A 20,826-nucleotide genomic window follows, 5' to 3' on the forward strand; every position below is an offset into this window, starting at 1 on the left:
ATCCGTTCGAGGGCGAGCTAATGTGAGAAGGCGAAACATCCCCTACATAGGGTTGCAATGACAAAGAGAACACAGGTAATATTATAATTCTATTTTTATCTCGCCTCAGCATACTATTATCAGGAAAGGATGTTCTCCGAATTTCTATAATATATTTAACAGACTGACCAATATTTTCGGTAACAAGTTCGCAATAAAAACTGGAGTCAACATACTTGAATAGCTTTGATCCAAGTTGGGCAATTTTTGGTCATAAGGTGATAGAACTTAGGGGGAGTATTCGTGAAAAGTTTTAATTGATTTTTGATTTGTATACTGAAAAATAAAATAATGAGATGGAATTTAAAGTTGTGTTATATTAAAAGTGAGCGTGGTTGTTATCCCATTTCATCCATAGTTACACTGCCGGTAGGAGTTCCTAAGCGAATTTGGCTATTGTAGCTTTATCAGTTTAGGAGATATAAGAGGGTGGGGCTCATTTTTTCAAAATTGTTTTCCCATAGGAGCCCCTAGCTACTACAATTCCCTGGGTCAAATTACAGTTTTGTGTCTTAATTTAAGATAAGATTTACGAACTCGTCCTCACTTTTTGCCAAGGTACTCCTGTACCAAGTTTCATTAACGAAGTTCTACTCGTCTTGTCATCTATATATTGTATAACTAAATACATAGTATGTACGCGAATACTATACCGTTATGATATTTTTGTTTTGACAATCATATCTTCCGAAATACATTCTTTCAATTTTGAATTTTAATTTCAATTTCACGATTAGCTTAAGGTGATACAAACAACTGTTAGGTTTTTTTTAATTTTTTTTTATTATTTTCATTTCGCATGTGATTGTTTTAAGCATTTTTGGTTGGAACCTTTGTATTATATCAATATTAGGTGCACAGGTCGTACCCCACAGTTGAATGCCATGCATCCAAATCGGCTTTATAACCGCATTATATAAAAGCACTTTGTTGTCTAAGGTAAGTTTGGAGTTTTTATTTAAAATCCAATTTAAATTTGCAGCTCTTATCTTCATGCTAGTTATTTTACTAGATATATGTTTTCTCCACGTAAGTCTTCTATCTAGGTGAATACCAAGATAAGTTACTTCCTAAATAAGATACTTTTTAAATAAGACTCCAATGTTTTATACAATTCTAAAGGTAGAATATTTGTAATCTTATAAAGCATTGTTCACTTAAAATCTGTACGCAAAAATATTATTATAACTAAAAAGATAAACAACGGAAACTAAAAATTTTTATACGTTAAAGAAGATAATTTATTAAGCTTTTAATTTTATTACAAGATATAATTATTCAACTTTGTTATGTAGCAAGTTGCGAGCATGTTTTTTAATAGAAGACATTAACTTTCGAACAGTTTTTCTTGTTACTTTAGCTGCATGTTTATTCCATAAAGGCAACATTGAGTCATATTTTTTTATTACCCGACCACTTCTCCTTAAATTGTTTTTTACTATCGCCCAATATTTTTCTATTGGGCGAAGCTGTGGACAATTAGGCGGATTAAAGATTTTTGGTATTACTTCAACCTTGTTATTTTGATACCACTTCATGGCGGTGGAAGAATAATGTATGCTCGCCAAATCTGGCCAAAATTTTACAGAAGTTCTGTGATGTCGAATAAACGGCAGTAATCTTTTCTCAAGACACTCTTTTATATAAATATCCGATGTCATTGTGGTCGACGTTACGAAAGTACGACTTTTAAGGCCACAGGAGCATATTGCTTGCCAAATCATAACTTTTTGACGGTATTTATCAATTTTTTTATATTTATATTTTGCTTCCACATTCCCACGCTTGTTTGCAACATAAAACTTTTGTCCAGGAAGTTGATTGCAATCGAGTTCGACATAAGTTTCGTCATCCATTACAAGACAGCCTTTGAACTTCGTCAAAATCTGATTGTACAGAAGTCGTACGCGTCTTTTTGCCAAAATATTCTGTTTGTCAGATCTGTTTGGGTACTTAATTGCACGGTATGTATTTAGCCCAGCATTTAAACGTATTCGCCTGGCGGTACTTATACTTGTCCCGAATTTTTTGGCGCGATCACTGTCAGATAGCCCGGGATTTTTTTTAATTGAGGTTAGTATCTTCCTTACTAATTCTTAATCCCGCGCTCCTCCTTTTACACACATTTTTTTAGCTCTTTCTATGCTCAAAGTATTTTTGTACCGTTTAATTACACTACAAACTGTTGTTTTGGACAATTTTAATTTTTTTCCAATTTTTGAACCTGACCATGTCGGATTTGCTATAAATTCGTTCACTATTAATTTTCGATTAGCGTACTCCATTTCACATTTAAAAGCCAACTGATAAGCAAGGGTACTGAAAAGTCCTATACATAACTGTATTTTAACTATATACTCAGATCAACTGATTTTACTCAGAAAATTTGTAAAATAACGGAACAGCGGTCCCTAGAGTGCGTACAGATTTTAAGTGAACAATGCTTTTATAAACGCCTGAGCCATGTCTAGAAATATAGCTAAACAGTACTCTCTGTGCTCAAATGCTTTTCTTATTTCGTTAGTAATTCTACATATTTGCTCTATCGTGCTATGATTTTCACGAAACCCGAATTGGTGTGTTGGTATTATATTATTTTCGTGGAGGAAAGGAGTTATCTCGAATCTTTGATAGTCACTTTTTCAAATATTTTAGAAAGACAGGGTAGAACACTGATTTGTCTGTATGAAGACGGCTGTGTTAAGTCTTTCCCAGGATTATCCGTCAAGATAATCTGCAACTTTTTCCATCAATTAGGATAGTATCCGATATTAAGAATTACGTTGAAGAGCAAAGAGACTACTTCTACAGCAATATATGGTAACTCAATAAGCATTTTTGGGGTAATATTATCGTGTCCCGGCGACTTTTTTTGGATTAACTTCTTTGATTATTCCAATAATTTCAGAAGGTCAAGTGACTCGTTAACTATGTTAGGTATGCTGGACAGCTCAAAGTTGTTCTTTGGGCAATGAGGTTGGAATACCTTTTCTAGGTGATTTGCAAAACAATTAGCCTTTTCCTCGTCACTTCAAGCCTAATTTCCACCCATGTCTCGTATAGGCATGTTAGAGTCAGTTCATTGACTTTTGGGCTTTCAAAAGGGAATTTTGCTTGCTTGAATTTGACCCACCTTCTTTATATACATTTTAGTTTTGAATTCTTCCTCACGTTTAAGCGATTTTTTTTAATTTACATACAGCAGATTTTAATTGAAGCTGAAAGGAAGGGGAACGATTTCTCTGTCATTCTCGTCTTGCACGCCTTTTTTGGTATCAAACTGCTCGGAGTGGTATTGCTCAACAGCCGTAATAGTTTTGCGGTGATACCAAATTCAGACATCGCGGCAAAGAGGCAGCTCCTTTTCGTGCTGTCAAAAGCATCTTTAAAATCGACGAAGAGGTAGTGTGTGTTGATCCTTTTTTCACGGGTCTTTTACAAGGTTTGGCGCATAGTGAATATCTGGTCAGCTGTTGATTTTTCACTTAAAGTATGTGCACGAAAAAGCTGGTCATATAGAAATCCGCACAGCTTAAAAATTTTTAACGGTAAAATCAAAATTAAAATTTACACGCAAAGTTTACTACATTATCTACATAATTGCATTATATTTTTTACAAAACTATGGTTAGTGTAAAATTTTTCAGCAATGAATATACACGTTCGCGAATCGGTTTTGCATAAAAAGCTGGAAAATCCAGGCATGTCTCACAGCGACATCGCCAAAAACTTAAAAATTGCAAAATCTTCGATATCTTTCGTACTTAAGAGATACAGTGACCCCTTATCATTCAATAGAAAGGCGGGTAGTGGTAGAAAACAAGGACTTCAATCTCCACTTATAGCAAAAAAAAGTGTTGACCTATTTGAAACGAAATCCTTGACTTTCAGAACAAGATGTCGTCAAAAAAGCGCAAATGTCACCTCTATATGTACAGAAAGTACGCAAAGGAAATGAGTTACATTCCTTTATAGTGAATGCAGCACCAAACCGCATGTTTTGGCAAAACGACGTGCTCGGCAATTATATGAAAAGTTCATGCCTAATTTTAACTGCGTTGCAATGGACAATGAATCCTATGTAAAAACGGACTTTAAAAAAATTCGAGGGCGACAATTTTATACAGAAAACAAAAGAGGAAATGTTTCTGATAAATTAAAAAAAAAGCTTGACAAATTCCCAAAAATATTTCTAGTATGGCAGGCCATTTGTCAGTGTGGCTTTAAAAGTCAACCTTTTATAGGCTATGGAACAATAAATCAAGACATTTATGTTAATACAGAAACGTCTTTTGCCTTTACTTAAGCTTCATGAGGATCCAGTACTCTTTTGGCCTAATCGACATGTCATAACGGAAAAACCTCTTTAAAGTGGTACCAAGACAATAGGTGGTTCTTGTTCTCTTGTTCCCAAAGAGGGGAACTCTCCAAATTGCCCAGAGCTCAGGCCGATGGAGGCTTATTGGGCCATTATTAAACCGAAACTGTTAAAGACGCAACATACAGTGAAAAATGAGAGGCAATTTAGGAATAATTTATGAAGGATGTTAAGTCTAAATTACGATTATTCGCTTATAAGAAATTATCCTGAATATTATATCTTGAATTCTTATAAATCTATATATAATCTATAACTTGTGCAAATATTTCTGAAATTGAATAATAAACATAAGTTTTATAACGTTATACTCGTATGTTCGACCAATTTTTTTCGTGCACATACTTTAATACGCTCTATAAAACCTTATTCGCGATGTTGAGGATGCTTATCCCACGTTGCAGATTGTGGGGTCTCCCTCTTTGTGCATTGAACAGAGCATACTTAAATTCCAATCGTCGAGAATGCTTTCGTCCGACCATATTCTATAAAGAATTGTTATCAGTCCTTCGCCCCCGTCCATGTGCCTCCGTCGCATTGTTGTTCTTCAGAAGGGTAATTGCTATTCGAACTTCTTCACGGTAGGGCAATGGAACGTCAGCTCCGTCGTTATCGATTGGAGAATCACTATCTCTATCACTTCACTATCTTTTTGTGTTATACTTTCACTGCCATTTAGCAGGCTAGAGAAGTGTTCCCTCCATAACTTAAGTATGCTCTGAACATCAGCCACTAGATCACCACTTTGGGACCTACAAAATTATACTCCGGTCTTGAAACCTTCTGTAAGTAGCCGAATCTTTCGTGGAATTTTAGAGCATTACCCCTGTCGGCCAGCTTGTCAAGTCCTTCATACTCACGCATTTCGGCCTCTCTCCTTTTTTCTGCGAATGCGTCTCGCTTCCCTCTTCAGATTTCGGTATCTATCTCATCCCGCACGTGTTGTGGTCGTGTGTACCGTTTCGAAGTAGGCAGTCTGTTTTCTCTACGCTGTGACACGGCACTCCTTATCGTACCAGCTTTTCTTTTGCCTTTTCCGAAAGCCAATTGTTTCGTTTGCAGCTGTACGTAAGGAGCCTGAAAGTCACAGCTCCCTTATACCGAGTTTCTGATGAGTGATTTTAGAGAGCAGGAGTGCAAGTCGATAAGAAAATCGTTCGGTTGTCTGTTGGATTTGTGGCTTCGACATGTCGAACTTTCCTTGTATTTGTTGACGTGCGTTTTTTGCTGCACAGAGGCGGGTGCGAGATAGTGGTCCAAGTCGATGTTAGGACCTCGGAGCGTACGCACATCTAAAACACTGGAAACGTGGCTTCCGTCTATCACTGCATGATCGATCTGGTTGGTGGCTTTTCGATCCGGAGACAGCCAGGTAGCTTAATGAATTTTTTTGTGCTGGGCTCCGACGAAATCGATCAGCTTCAACTCATTTGAGGAATTTCGCTCCAAGCGGTCATAGAAGGCTTCTTTGGTCACATCGTCTTTCTCTTCCGTCGGGGCGTAGGCGCCAATCAGCAATATTTTGAAGAACTTCGCTTTGATTCGGAATGCGATTAGACGATCATCTACCTGAGTGAATAACAGTACTCGGCGACGAAGTCTCTCTCCACCACCAATTCCACACTTCGCGATTTTCGCCTTCTCACTTTAGCTCGCCTTCAAACGGATGTTCTTTGGCTACCCAGAGGAAACTTGGTCTCGGACCGGAAATCGTGAGCTGCTTGAGCCATATGTAAAAGAATCGTTTCTGGCTGCTGCCAAGTGAATGGCAACAGCACGTGCACGAATTATTTGCGAGAAAAATGTATAGATTCGATTAGACTACTTCTTCTGGTGTTAGTTGAAGTCATTGGTCCTCAGCAATAAACCAGACTCTCTTCAAACTTTAGATGTCAAACAGAACGTACTATTCATGACATACAACTTGAGTTAGTGAGAAAAGTACTCGAAAATTGGGTGTATCGAAATCAGTTATGCAAAAAAAGTTGTGGAAATCTTTTGAATAATATTATATTCACAACTTAATTGTATTGATTGTACTTCACATTTAAAAAAAAATTAATTTCGGGGCAAGAAAAGTACTCTTATATTTTTTAATACAATTTAATTTAATTAAGATTAATTTTGACGCTTCACAGAATAATAGTTTTGCAAAATAATCTGTGTTGGATCGCTGTAAGTCGGCGCGGGATGTCGATCGAAGTAAAAGGTGGGGTATATGCGGCGCAGTGTCGAATAAAAAAAAACATGAAGCGAATGTTGACGTGCGAATTGTGCCCAATTTATTGGGGTGATTTAGTATGCACTCACACTCGCCCGAGTGTTTAAAATAAAAAAAGGGTAGTGCATTTAAAATATACAATTTATTTAAAGTTATCCTTTGTTTACAGTACAATGTTTTGCGAAATAATTTATCGCGTCGAATCGAGGTAGAATGTGTTGGATCGCTGTAAGTCGGCGCAGACGAAAAGATGACGATCAAAGCAAAAGTGGGAATTCCGCGGCGCAGTTTGGAATAGAAAGTATAAGCGATTGTTGATGTGCGGCTTGCGTAGAACGAATTGTATAAAACTAATGTGTTGAATCTGCTCTGGGGACAATCCTTTATGTTGAGTGGGTTGATATAGAAGTGTGGTGAGTTGTGTGGTGATGTATGAGTATGGTGTTATCGGATGTGGGGTATTGTGCAATATATTCTTAGGATGCACCAGATTTACCGGGTAGAGTGATTAATGCTTTTTTATACTCTCGCAACAAAGTTGCTAAGGAGAGTATTATAGTTTTGTTCACATAACCGTTGTTTGTAAGTCCTAAAACTGAAAGAGTCAGATATAGGGTTATATATACCAAAGTGATCAGGGTGACGAGTAGAGTTGAAATCCGGATGTCTGTTTGTCCGTCCGTCCGTCTGTCCGTCCGACCGTGCAAGCTGTAACTTGAGTAAAAATTGAGATATCATGATGAAACTTGGTACACGTATTTTTTGGCTCCATAAGAAGGTTAAGTTCGAAGATGGGCAAAATCGGCCCACTGCCACGCCCACAAAATGGCGGAAACCGAAAACCTATAAAGTGTCATAACTAAGCCATAAATAAAGATATTAAAGTGAAATTTGGCAGAAAGGATCGCATTATGGAGGGGCATATTTGGACGTAATTTTCTTTGGAAAAGTGGGAGTGGCCCCGCCTCCTACTAAGTTTTTTATACATATCTCAGAAACTACTATAGCTATGTCAACCAAACTCTATAGAGTCGTTTCCTTCAGGCACTTCCATATACAGTTCATGAAAATCACTAAAAGTGCGGTAACCGACTAACAAAAAACGTCAGAAACACCAAATTTTACGGAAGAAATGGCAGAAGGAAGCTGCACCCAGCTATTTTTTTTAAATTGAAAAATGGGTGTGCCGTCGCCCACTTATGGACCAAAAACCATGTCTCAGGAACTACTCTACCGATTTCAATGAAATTCGGTATATAGTATTTTCTTAACACCCTGATGACATGTACGAAATATGGGTGAAATCGGTTCACAGCCACGCCTTCTTCCAATATAACGCTATTTTGAATTCCATCTGATGCCTTCTCTGTATAATATATACATTAGGAAATGAAAATACAATTCAATGCTCAAAGTACACAAATTGATCTAATCTAATTAATTTTACAGCAAAATAAAAAAATATGTAAATTATTATCACTTTATCATGCGAGAGTATAAAATGTTCGGTGACACCCGAACTTAGCCCTTCCTTACTTGTTTTATTTTGTTTTTGAAAAGAAATCATACCACTTTTATTACAAAGCTCTGTATAATAAATTCAGACCCTTTGGTTTACATTTTTCACGTAAACTCATTATATTCATCTTACTCAACCTCTCAGAAATTAGAGACATAGGGTGGCGCAAAAGTCGGAAGATGATTAGGATATGCTATAAATTTTGAAATTGATCTTTACGGGGCATCTCGACAGGATAAAATCTATTTCTTGCGAACTGTATTGCCGTGCCTATTACCTGTGGAGACTCCACATTGCTTATATCTTACAATATATCGCAAACTAATTCGTATGCCATATATCGTAAGCTATAAGCTGTCACTTCAGCAGTTTGACATCGCAGTTTTCATTTCTATGAAAATTTCGAAGATGCAACATATCCCATTTGCACATATGCCGACGGAATTTTCATTTCGGTAATATGAAAATTAGAAGAGCGAGTATTAAGACGGTTGTGTTATATTATAAAAATAAAGTACATTTTCAAAATAATATTTTTTCAAAAAATTAATATTTAGTTTAATATTGTTAATTTACAGAAAAATTATGCAAATTGGGTTGGGAATAAGCGAAATCTTAAATTTAATAAACTTATACTAGCAAAAATCAAAATATCAATGCTCATTTTAAATTTATTATTTTAATTCGTATATATGCTACAATTATTATATAGTAGTCCAAAAATATGAATTCTTATTTTCCACAGAAATAGATTTGCAAAAAAAGGATCTTTTTCCTTTTCTTATTTTTCCCAGAAATACATTTGTAGTAAAAGGATCGTAATCCTTATTTTCCTCATAAAAGCTTTAAACAGTTCAAGAGCTCAAAACAAGCGCTACATCAGCTACCTACCCGACGGCATTTCGCAATGTGATAAAATAAATTTTTCAATAGCTCAAAGCATGCGCTACATCAGCTCGAACCTACCTACCCTACACCTTTGCGCAAATGATTATCTTATGATAACAAATGCCCACATACAGATTTGGCAATGGCAATAGAAATAGATTTGACAGTTAGCAAGACACAGATTTGATCCTGTCGAGATGCCCCGTTAATGTCAGTTCTGTTTTGACATTTGTGTAGTAAACACATGCGAAATACACGTAAATAAAAAATGGTACGCTACACTGCGTGCCAAAACCGATATGCTGAAAGATGTATTTCCCGTGCGCCTAATCTCCCGTTTTGGCTATTTGCATTGACCTGCAAGATCGCCTGATTTGACCGCTCCATACTTCTTTTCGTGGGGCTTTTTGAAGTCGCGGGTTTATGTCAAAAAGCCTCAGATTCTTGCAGCTTTTAAAGATAATATCCGTCAAGAATGTGAGGACCTATCGCCGGAAGTTCTGGTCAAAGTAATGCAAAATGCCATAAAAAGGACTCAAATGACATTCAACTGTGGCGGCGGCCATTTATATGATATCATATTCTCGACTTGATGTAAAAAAATTTAAAAGACCAAATAAAAATAATCCACAAGCAGAATCAAAGTTTTTAATTTTTTAAAAAAGTTTTTAATTTCCCAAAAAACATCGGAAGGTTATTTCTGCGCCACCTGTTATATATAATTGTTAAATCTGACTTATCTAACTAAATGTATGTATGTGTATATACATACATTATCATACAATATAGGATTGTTTTGAAGTGTATAACTCGATGCATATGCGTATGTGTATTACCATATCTATATAATGGGATATAAGTTTCATTACAAAAGTACACATTTATGTCTAAAACTATATGTTTTTGAGTGTACTCGTTAAATTTACAATTCTATTTCAGTAACGTAAAAACGTTTGTTTATGTATATATGTATTGTACTGTTTAGACATAATCGAAGATAAGCATGTTCAAAGATACCTCGTTTACCACCAGTAGTTGAGGTTCCCAAATTATAATTTTACAAGTAATTTTCTTCCTTTTTTCTACCCATCCTCATATTTGTGTATAGAAAAACTCTTTAAATTACTTCTGCACTCTGAGAGTTCTCGTTTGACTCTGATCTTTATTAAATTTCTTTTTTCAATACATTTCTTAATTCTAATATCTTAACGAAATTTATATATGAGTATGTATGTATGCTTAGTGTACATATGTTTAAATATGTATTATGTTTTTATTGCATTCTTCAGATACCAATGCATTGATATTTTACAACAGTCTAGATTCACTGTGTGACTTAGTGCATCTAACGCATTTATACACATACGAAAGTTCACTTATTATCAGCTGTGGCTTGTGTGCATTATAGTATTTATACATTTACATTAGTTTTATGTAAACACTAATTTATTTGTTTGATTCGATACGCAATGATTTTCATATTTCATATTACAATTTTGTTGCCTATAATTGCTCTTGACATTTAGTGAAGTGTATTCTTTTATTTATCTTATTGTTTATATGTGTATATTTATGTATTAATGTACTTGTGTAAATAATATAATTTCTATATATATATATATATATATGTATTAGGGTGTGTCATTCTGAAGCAACCTTTTTTTTCAACTGAAAAACAGGCGAAAAACTTTCGAAAATGTGAAAAAGAAAGTCACTCAAAAGATGAGCTCTTAATTTTAATATTAAGAGGTGCCTGTTTCAAATTTTCTATTTTCCATATAAATAACATGGAAAAAATCATTTTTTTTTGTGGTGGTTATTGTGCGGAGGTTATTATATGTGCACGCGATGGCTGCCAGTAGGGATGGTAAACTCGATTCCGATTCTACTCGAGAATCGAGTTTTCTCGTAAAATAATAATAGTTATTTGTACTGTTGCTAGGAGTATCGCTGTTTCCGATTGTTGTGAAGGATTTTTTATACTCTCGCAACAATGTTGCTAACGAGAGTATTATAGTTTTGTTCACATAACGGTTGTTTGTAAGTCCTAAAACTAAAAGAGTCAGATATAGGGTTATATATACCAAAGTGATCAGGGCGACGAGTAGAGTCGAAATCCGGATGTCTGTCTGTCCGTCCGTCCGTCCGTCTGTCCGTCCGTCCGTGCAAGCTGTAACTTGAGTAAAAATTGAGATATCATGATGAAACTTGGTACACGTATTTTTTGGCTCCATAAGAAGGTTAAGTTCGAAGATGGGCAAAATCGGCCCACTGCCACGCCCACAAAATGGCGGAAACCGAAAACATATAAACTGTCATAACTAAGCCATAAATAAAGATATTAAAATGAAATTTGGCACAAAGGATCGCATTACGGAGGGGCATATTTGGACGCAATTGTTTTGGAAAAGTGGGCGTGGCCCCGCCTCCTACTAAGTTTTTTGTACATATCTCAGAAACTACTATAGCTATGTCAACCAAAGTCTACAGAGTCGTTTTCTTCAGGTATTTCTATATACAGTTCAAAAATGGAAGAAATCGGATAATAACCACGCCCACCTCCCATACAAAGGTTATGTTCAAAATCACTAAAAGTGCGTTAACCGACTAACAAAAAACGTCAGAAACACTAAATTTTACGGAAGAAGTGGCAGAAGGAAGCTGCACCCAGCCTTTTTTTAAAAATTGAAAATGGGCGTGGCGCCGCCCACTTATGGACCAAGAACCATATCTCAGGAGCTACTAGACCGATTTCAATGAAATTCAGTATATAATATTTTCTTAACACCCTGATGACATGTACGAAATATGGGTGAAATCGGTTCACAACCACGCCTTCTTCCAATATAACGCTATTTTGAATTCCATCTGATGCCTTCTCTGTATAATATATACATTAGGAACCAATGATGATAGCGGAATAAAACTTTACAAAAATACGGTATTTGAAAAATATGTAAATGACGTATAATGAAATCTCGATTATCACTTTACCATGCGAGAGTATAAAATGTTCGGTGGCACCCGAACTTAGCCCTTCCTTACTTGTTTTTAGATATTTTTCTCACTGCATTGTAATTAGTAATAATAATTTTGATGATTTCTTTCACACTTATTGCACTTTTTCTTATTATTACAATTGTCTTCATATACATATGTAAGTTAACTCGAAACGCAAACCACCAAAATACCAAGTCAGCATTGTCCGCCTAACATCCGTTTCAGGCAATGCTGAACATTAACACCACCCCAATCCATGACCAACGGCCCGAGTTATGATCCAACGATAAGCAACAACAAACGATACTCACAAGCTACCGTAGCCGTGGGATCCGCTGGCGCAGCACAAATATAGCGAAAACAAGCGACGACTTAAACTACATGCAAGTCGGCGTAATCGTGGGATTCGCTGACACTGCATCTGACAAAACATAGCAACGATAGCGACGACGGCAGAGGCAGTGAGGATGGCTTAGGCTTAGACTTAAGAGTAAGAATGTTTTATCAGTTTAGTTCTGATCGAGCCTGAATAAAGTGCACTAGTGCCTAAAAATAATTGGCGCCCAACCGGGTAAAGAAGATAAGAAGGATTCTCCTGAAAGTAAAACTCACCAAGGTATTTTGCGGTGGAGTGTCTTTAATGACTTTAAGGGACCAAAGGACTCACAAAGAATCGCTACAATCTTTAAAAACGTATTCTACAAGAACTCACAGAGAATCGCTACAATCTTAATAAACGTATCCTACAAGGACTCCAAGGATCCGAGGATTCATCAGAAAGCAGTTTATAATAAAAAACATGTTTCGAATATAGTAAGTAGAGTGCTTATTAAAATAAAAACATTGTAATTTTTTTTGAATTAAAACTAAGTTTTCGAAATAGACGGAAAGGAATTTATTTTAGAAAATAAGGAGCTAATCATAAAATTTTGTGATACAAATTTTCCAGAGTTTAATAAAAAAGAAACATTGTGTTTAGAAACAGAATTTGTGAAGAAAATTGTAATAAATAACTGAAATTATCTAGCCATGTCAACAAAAGAGTGTGATTGATTGATTCGACTATAGGAACGGTTACAAGTCTTATTCAATTTTAATTTCCAAGTCTATGAGTGACTCAGAATTAGAAAACCTCTTAAAAAGAATTATTAAACTACAGGTGACCAGGAAAATGGATTCAAATAAGGTAACCGCAGTGGTTCAAGCAGCCGTCTCAAGCGCTCTTGAACAACAAAGACAGACTTTCGAGGTTAAGCTCCAACGATTAACGGAGCAAATGACTACATTGACCACTGGTCAAACGCCAAAAATATACCAACCGGTAAAAATATTACCGAATGTAAAGTGTGACGAACCCCTTGATCTGGTAAAATCATTACCAGAATTTGACGGGCAAATCAGTACATATGTGTCTTGGCGACAAGCTGCCCATGCATCTTACGAAGTTTTCAGAAGTTACTAGGGAAGTTCTAGACACTACCAAGCAGTTGGTATAATTAGAAATAAAATAAAAGCTCTGCTGATCCATTTTGGCATCCTTCAACACTGTTTTAAATTTCGACGCAATAATCGCGAGACTAGACTTTACGTACGCAGACAAACGGCCGATATATATAATCGAACAACAATTATCCACCTTACGAAGGGGTAACCTATCTGTGCTTCGATATTTCGACGAGGTTGATAAAATATTAACTCTCCTCACGAACAAAACCATAATGACCCATGAGGGTCAAGTATCAGAATCAATTTGCGAAAAATATAGAGCGGACGCTTTAAGAGTTTTTATATCAGGCCTTAAAAGACCTTTATGTGACATACTATTTGCCTCTCGCCCTAAAGACCTACCGAGCGCTCTGGCATTAGCCCAAGAGGTGGAGTGAAATAGGGAAAGGCACTTATTTGCTTCAAATTTCGCAACGTCTATTGAAAACCAATATAAACTAGGAATAAACAATAATTCGGAGAAAAATATGCAACAGCAACAAGTGACCCCCATGGACTTTGACCCATCGGTTTCAAGACTAAGACAAAATGTAAATTGGCGTAGGGAACCATCACAGAGAACCAACCAATACCAACAACAGAATCAAAGTAATAGTAGACAGGGTTATAGGTGAAATCAACTGCAGGGAAAACGACAGGCAGATTCAGATAGGGTTACTGGACCAAAGATGCAACGCATTAAATCAAGAAAAGATTTGTCAGGCAACTTATAATCAGGAAGCCGAAGATGAAGCTGAAGATCTCGAGGAGGAGCAATTGAATTTTTTAGGGGGAAGTCCCTACTCCCGTGGATTGAGCGAAGAGTAGGTTATCGAGGAAAAAAAATTAAATTATTAGTGGACACAGGAGCTTCGAAAAATTACATCAAACCAATACCTGAGCTAAAAAATATAATTCCAGCGTCCACACCATTTATAGTAAAGTCTTTGCACGGCAATAGTCCTGTAACACAAAAGTGTAGAATTAAGATGTTTGGCGTAACTGCAGATTTCTTTATACTACCCAATATAACAACATTCGACGGCATAATTGGGCTCGATTTGCTCAATCAGGTAAACGCCCAAATAGACCTCAGTACGGGTACAATAAAGCACGATTCTGGAACTGAAAAGCTTTTGTTCCATGAATGTAAAAATGTAAACTTTATCGACATAAAAAGTGAAGAAATTCCATCTTCAGTTCGTGAGCAATTTTGTGAAATTATCAAAAGTAGAAATAAGGCGTTTGCTGACCCTAACGAGTCATTATAATTGGTACAATCAGAACAAAAACCGATGAACCGGTTTACTCGAGACTTTACCCATATCCTATGGGTGTAGCCGACTTTGTAAACAAAGAAGGGGCTGAACTTCTCGTCAATGGTATCATTCGACCCTCAAGGTCCCTTTACAGTAACCCAATTTGGGTCGTTGATAAGAAGGGAGTAGATCAAACGGGAAATAAGAAGAAACGTCTTGTGATTGATTTCAGGAAACTGAATGAGGTCACAGTCGAAGATAAATACCCCATGCCAAACGCAATGGTAATCTTGTCAAACTTAAGAGGTGCACAATATTTTACCACCCTCGACCTTAAATCTGGGTTTCACCAGGTCGAGTTAGCAGAAAGAGACAGGGAGAAAACCGCTTTCTCCGTTAACAACGGTAAATATGAATTCTGTCGTTTACCTTTTGGGCTAAGAAACGCCCCAAGCATCTTCCAGAGAGCAATCGACGATGTCCTCAGGGAGCAAATTGGCAAAACCTGCCACGTTTACGTTGACGTCGTAATTGTCTATTCAAAAACGGCAGAAGACCATTTGAAAGATATCGCATGGGTGTTGCGGAGTCTCTATGAGGCAAATATGAAAATATTCGCCGAAAAATCGAAATTCTTCAAGACCGAGGTAGAATACCTAGGATTTGTTGTCTCAAGGGGAGGTGTGAAAACAAGCCCCGATAAAGTCAATGGAATCAAATGTTATGAGCAGCCAACCACTCTTCGAGGACTACGTTCCTTTCTTGGATTGGCTAGCTACTATCGATGTTTCATTAAAGATTTTGCCAGCCTTGCAAAACCTCTGACTGATATGCGAGAGGGAGAAAATGGCAAAGTAAGTGCCACACAGTCCAAAAAAATTAAAATTCAACTAGCACCAGAAGGTATAGATGCATTTAATAAACTCAGAGAAATTCTGGCAACAGAAGATGTCACGTTAGCATATCCCGACTTCACTAAAACATTTGACTTTGATTACCATGATCTCAAGAACACTTAGAGATAGAGAAGAGCATTTGGCAACAAATGAAAGAGAACTCTTGGCGATCGTATGGGCTCTTAACACTTTGAGGAACTACCTGTACGGTGTTAACCAGTTGAATATCTACACTGACCACCAGCCTCTGACGTTTGCAGTTTCTGATAAAAACCCGAACGCAAAAATCAAACGATGGAAGTCTCTAATAGAAAGCTTCAACGCAAAAATTTTCTATAAACCGGGAAAGGAAAACCATGTCGCTGACGCGTTGTCCAGACAGCACATGAATATGGTAGGAATTGAAATGGAGGCAAGCTCCGACTGCGCCACCATGCACAGTGAGGAGTCACTGACCTACACTATAGAGACGGTGGATAAGCCCGTAAATTGCTATAGAAACCAGATAATTCTTCAAGAAAGCGAAAGCCAGTCAAAACAGACCTTTATAATATTTGGTTCAAAAAAGCAGACATGTAATTTCATTTTGCGACGTAGAGTCATTACTAAAACTCTGCAAGAAGTCATTAATGATGGCGTAGTTAACGCAATACATTGCAGCCTACCAGTGTTGGCAAAAATTCAACACCGACTGGTAGAACTTCACCCCAACGTAAGATTCCGTCATACCGAAAAGATGGTTACGGACATCTTCAGCGAAAGTGATCAACAAGAAATTATATTTGCTGAACACAACAGGGCTCATAGGGCAGCGCAAGAAAATGTAAAGCAGATCTTGGCTGACTATTTTTTCCCGAAGATGGATAAAAAGGCAAGGAAATAGTAGCAAATTGCCGAATATGTTCAAAAAGTCTAAATACATTAGACATCCAAAGAAGCATGTTATTGCGGCAACACCGGTTCCATGTAATCCTGGTGAAATATTACATGTCGATATTTTCTCCACGGACCAGAAATATTTTCTAACTTGCGTCGATAAGTTTTCTAAATTTGCTATAGTGCAGAAAATCGCGTCTAGAACCATCATAGACGTAAAACCACCTATACTACAGCTAATAAACATTTTTCCAAACGTTAAAACTATATACTGTGACAACGAAAAGTCACTTAACTCAAATGCTATAAAATCAACTTTGCTAAATTACAACAATGTGAAAATCGCCAACGCCCCTCCACTGCATAGCACCTCAAACGGGCAAGTGGAGCGTTTTCACAGTACCTTAACTGAAATAGCTAGGTGTCTAAAACTAGAAAGAAATCTCGATGACACTGTTGACTTGATTTTGCTTGCCACAATAGAATATAATAAGACAATTCATTCAATAACCCACGAAAAACCAATAGACATCCTTCATCCCAGCTCAGCTAACATTACGGAACTAGTTCGAAATCGTATCGAAAAAGCACAGGCCAGTGATCGCGAATACCATAATAAGGGTCGTCAGAATGTGACGTATAACGTTGGCGACAAGGTCCTAGTGAAAGTTAATCGAAGGCTAGGCAATAAACTCTCAACACTATTTACAAAAGAAGTAGTTGAACAGGACCTAGGCACCACCGTTCTTGTAAAGGGGGGTCCACAAAGACAACCTTCGTCCACCTTAATTAATCACTTTATTACTTTAAGTCTTGTATTTTAAATTACAGGATAATACCGACATTCTTATTGACGAGCACTTTAACACAAAAGCTAACTGACTACACCAACTCCAACTACATTACGGTTATTTGACGCACTTTACCAACTTGACACTATATGCAACATTGAACGACGAGACGTCAGGATTTATGGACCTTTTCCCATTGACACACATGAAGAAAATAGTAGCAGCAAACATAAAATACATCGAGACTTTACTTCGAACCGTTGACATTCACCAACGACAGGCTCGAAGCTTAAACTTTTTAGGTACTGCACTAAAAGTCGTCGCCGGCACCCCTGACTTCGACAATTTCCAAAGATTATAAACTCAACAAGAAAGGAAGCAATAGACACAGGTCATCTTTACGAAACAATACTTGCTAGAAATAGAGTAATAATCCTCGAACTGCAATCAATCACAATCTCAATAGCCCTAGCTAAGTTGAACCTAGTGAACCCAATAATATTAGATAATAGTGATATCAATAGTATTATCAATGAGCACTCGACTAACATAACGATAATAGAAATAATAGGAATGTCTAGCATTAAGGCTTTACAAAATAAGAATAATTTGTACTTTGTAGTTATGAATCCAATCCCTCAAATTGTTTGTAAAAAAATGTAGTTTATTCGCCGTGCCTCACGAAGGACGAGTCCTACACTTTGGGGATACTAATATCGTCGCTGAGTGCGGAAACGAAGCGTATGCTGTTAAATGTGAAAAATCAACTTTTGCAAGAAGCAAACAACCCCTACTTGTTGTCAGCAACTATTCACAGGTGCTGTAGCAAATTGTTCAACTACTACCGATCATGATAAGGGCATCAAAGAAATCGATGACGGCATTGTCACAGCAACGATAGAGGTTGAAAAAGGAGATAGCAGAACCGTCAGCGGTACTTACCTTTTGACTTTCGATCAGTTAGTAAAGGTAAATGGGACCGAGTATCACAATCGATATCATACTCCTACTCGTACTCCTGGCACTCCAACGGCTCAAAGTGTTAATCTTTTAGGACATATAGAGACATTGAGTTTGAACTATCTTCATGAAATGAATGCGGAAAATATCAACCATATTCGCGCTTTTCGAGGAGAAGTCAACTCAACAACATTGCTTTTTATAGTAACGATAGCATCAATCTTTATCCTAGTAATCTTGCGACTTGCTCTAAGCAAATATAAAAAACACACCGCGAAAAAGGCAATGAATGTCTTAGTAAGAGAGGTCACCGAGAGAATCGTGGACGATTCCCACTTAGGAAGGGAGGAGTTAACTCGAAACGCAAACCACCAAAATACCAAGTCAGCATTGTCCGCCTAACATCCGTTTCAGGCTATGCTGAATATTAACACCACCCCAGTCCATGACCAACGGCCCGAGTTATGATCCAACGACAAGCAACAACAAACGATACTCACAAGCTACCGTATCCGTGGGATCCGCTGGCGCAGCACAAATATAGCGCAAACAAGCGACGACTTACACTACATGCAAGTCGGCGTAATCGTGGGATTCGCTGACACTGCATCTGACAAAACATAGCAAAGACAGCGACGACGGCAGCGGCAGTGAGGACGGCTTAGGCTTAGGCTTAAGAGTAAGAATGTTTTAGAGTTTAGTTCTGATCGAGCCTGAATAAAGCGCACTAGTGTCTAAAAATAATTTGTACATGACCAAGGCAAATGCAGCATAGTTTGTTGCTTGTTATGAATCTTCTTCGATTCATCGAAGTCAATGCCTGGTACTTTCTGCATTTAAAACTTGATGCCCAGGAACCTTGCAGTATACACATTTTGTTTTTATCTGTATAATATGTAGGTGTTCGCTGTGGCTGCTTTTGATTGTTTCATTTAGCTGTTTTTCTGTCTAGTATTGCTTCTACAGCTTGATATTGCTGCTCCAGAAAACAGAAAAAATCATCTAGGCTTTTATTTTCTTACTTTTTTTTACGTTCTGCTTGTTTAAAACGTTATAAACGTAGAATTTCTTTGTCTAGTTTTCGAACCATTATTCGTGCTTTGATGGCTTGTTCGTGGTTTGAATCTAAATTTAGTCCTTTGAAAGTATAATTGCATTATTTGCGGGTATCCAACAGCTGTTTCATGTTTGCTGCACTTTCTCCATTTGCTGTCGGCTGATCCCGTAGTCTGTCTACTTGTGCTGTAAATTGTAACCGTCTATTTTCATATTTTTTTTGGAGAATGTTGCAGGTTCGTAATTTGTTTCTGTTCCTCACGAGCCATCACCAACCGTTAAATTAATCTATAAATCCAGCTAATGATGTCTTCAATCGGAACATCTTTTTCACGTCTGTACTTTTTTCTTCTTTAATTTTTCTGATATTTTTTCGAGGGTAATTGTATATTTTACCCGAAATTCCTCTATTTGTTCATCGATAGATCCTTAAGTTATTTCTTTTAATTGGATATTTCGAGTCTCAAAATATACTTCTTCTACATATTCAAATTGTATTTGAAACTTGGTTTTGAGTTCTCTCATTTGCTCGAGAGAATTTGTTTAATTTCATCAAATGTAGTTTTGACCTTTGTTTTTGTTTTTGATTTTTGTAATCTTCTGCTTCTTAAGTTTTTTTTAGCCATAATTTTATCTCTGAGAATTTTCTGCTCCTATAACGCAACCATATCGTCCAACTCCTTCTGTCTTTTAAGCAAATTCTCAGTGTTTGTTTCTTTTAACACTACTTGTTGTTATACTATAGACACAAATACACTTTTCGCTTATTTATAATATTTATTTGACTAGTAAACAAACAGTCGTCGCGACTTGGCACTCACGTCACTGTTGACAGTCATAACTTTGAAGTTGTAGATAATTTCGTCTACCTTGGAACCAGCGTAAACACGACCAACAATGTCAGCCTAGAAATCCAACGCAGAATAACTCTTACCAACAGGTGTTACTTCGGACTGAGTAGGCAATTGAGAAGCAAAGTCCTCTCTCGACAAACAAAAACCAAACTCTATAAGTCACTCATAATTCCCGTCCTGCTATATGGTGCAGAGTCTTGGACGATGTCAACAGCGGATGAGTCGACGTTACGAGTTTTCTAGAGAAAAGTTCTGCGAAATATTTATGGTCCTTCGCGCGTTAGCCACGGCGAATACCGCATTCGATGGAACGATGAGCTGTACGAGATATACGACGACATTGACATAGTTCAGCGAATTAAAAGACAGCGGCTACGCTGGCTAGGTCATGTTGTCCGGATGGACGAAAACACTCCAGCTCTGAAAGTAATCGACGCAGTACCCGACGGGGGAAGCAGAGGAAGAGAAAGACCTCCACTCCGTTGGAGAAGGACCTGGCTTCGCTTGGAATATCCAATTGGCGCCACGTAGCGAAAAGAAGAAACGACTGGCGCGCTGTTGTTAACTCGGCTATAATCGCGTAAGCGGTGTCTACGCCAATTAA

General features: G+C 37.2%; 1 protein-coding gene across 2 annotated transcripts in view; it reads left to right on the forward strand.

Annotated features, from left to right (window-relative positions):
* LOC120780516 (protein unc-13 homolog 4B-like) overlaps positions 1 to 20,826 on the forward strand; it is a 257,200-nt gene that overhangs the window by 7,510 nt on the left and 228,864 nt on the right. The window lies entirely within an intron of this gene.

This window comes from Bactrocera tryoni, unplaced genomic scaffold (genome assembly GCF_016617805.1).
Source record: "Bactrocera tryoni isolate S06 unplaced genomic scaffold, CSIRO_BtryS06_freeze2 scaffold_25, whole genome shotgun sequence".
NCBI classification, from domain to species: domain Eukaryota; kingdom Metazoa; phylum Arthropoda; class Insecta; order Diptera; family Tephritidae; genus Bactrocera; species Bactrocera tryoni.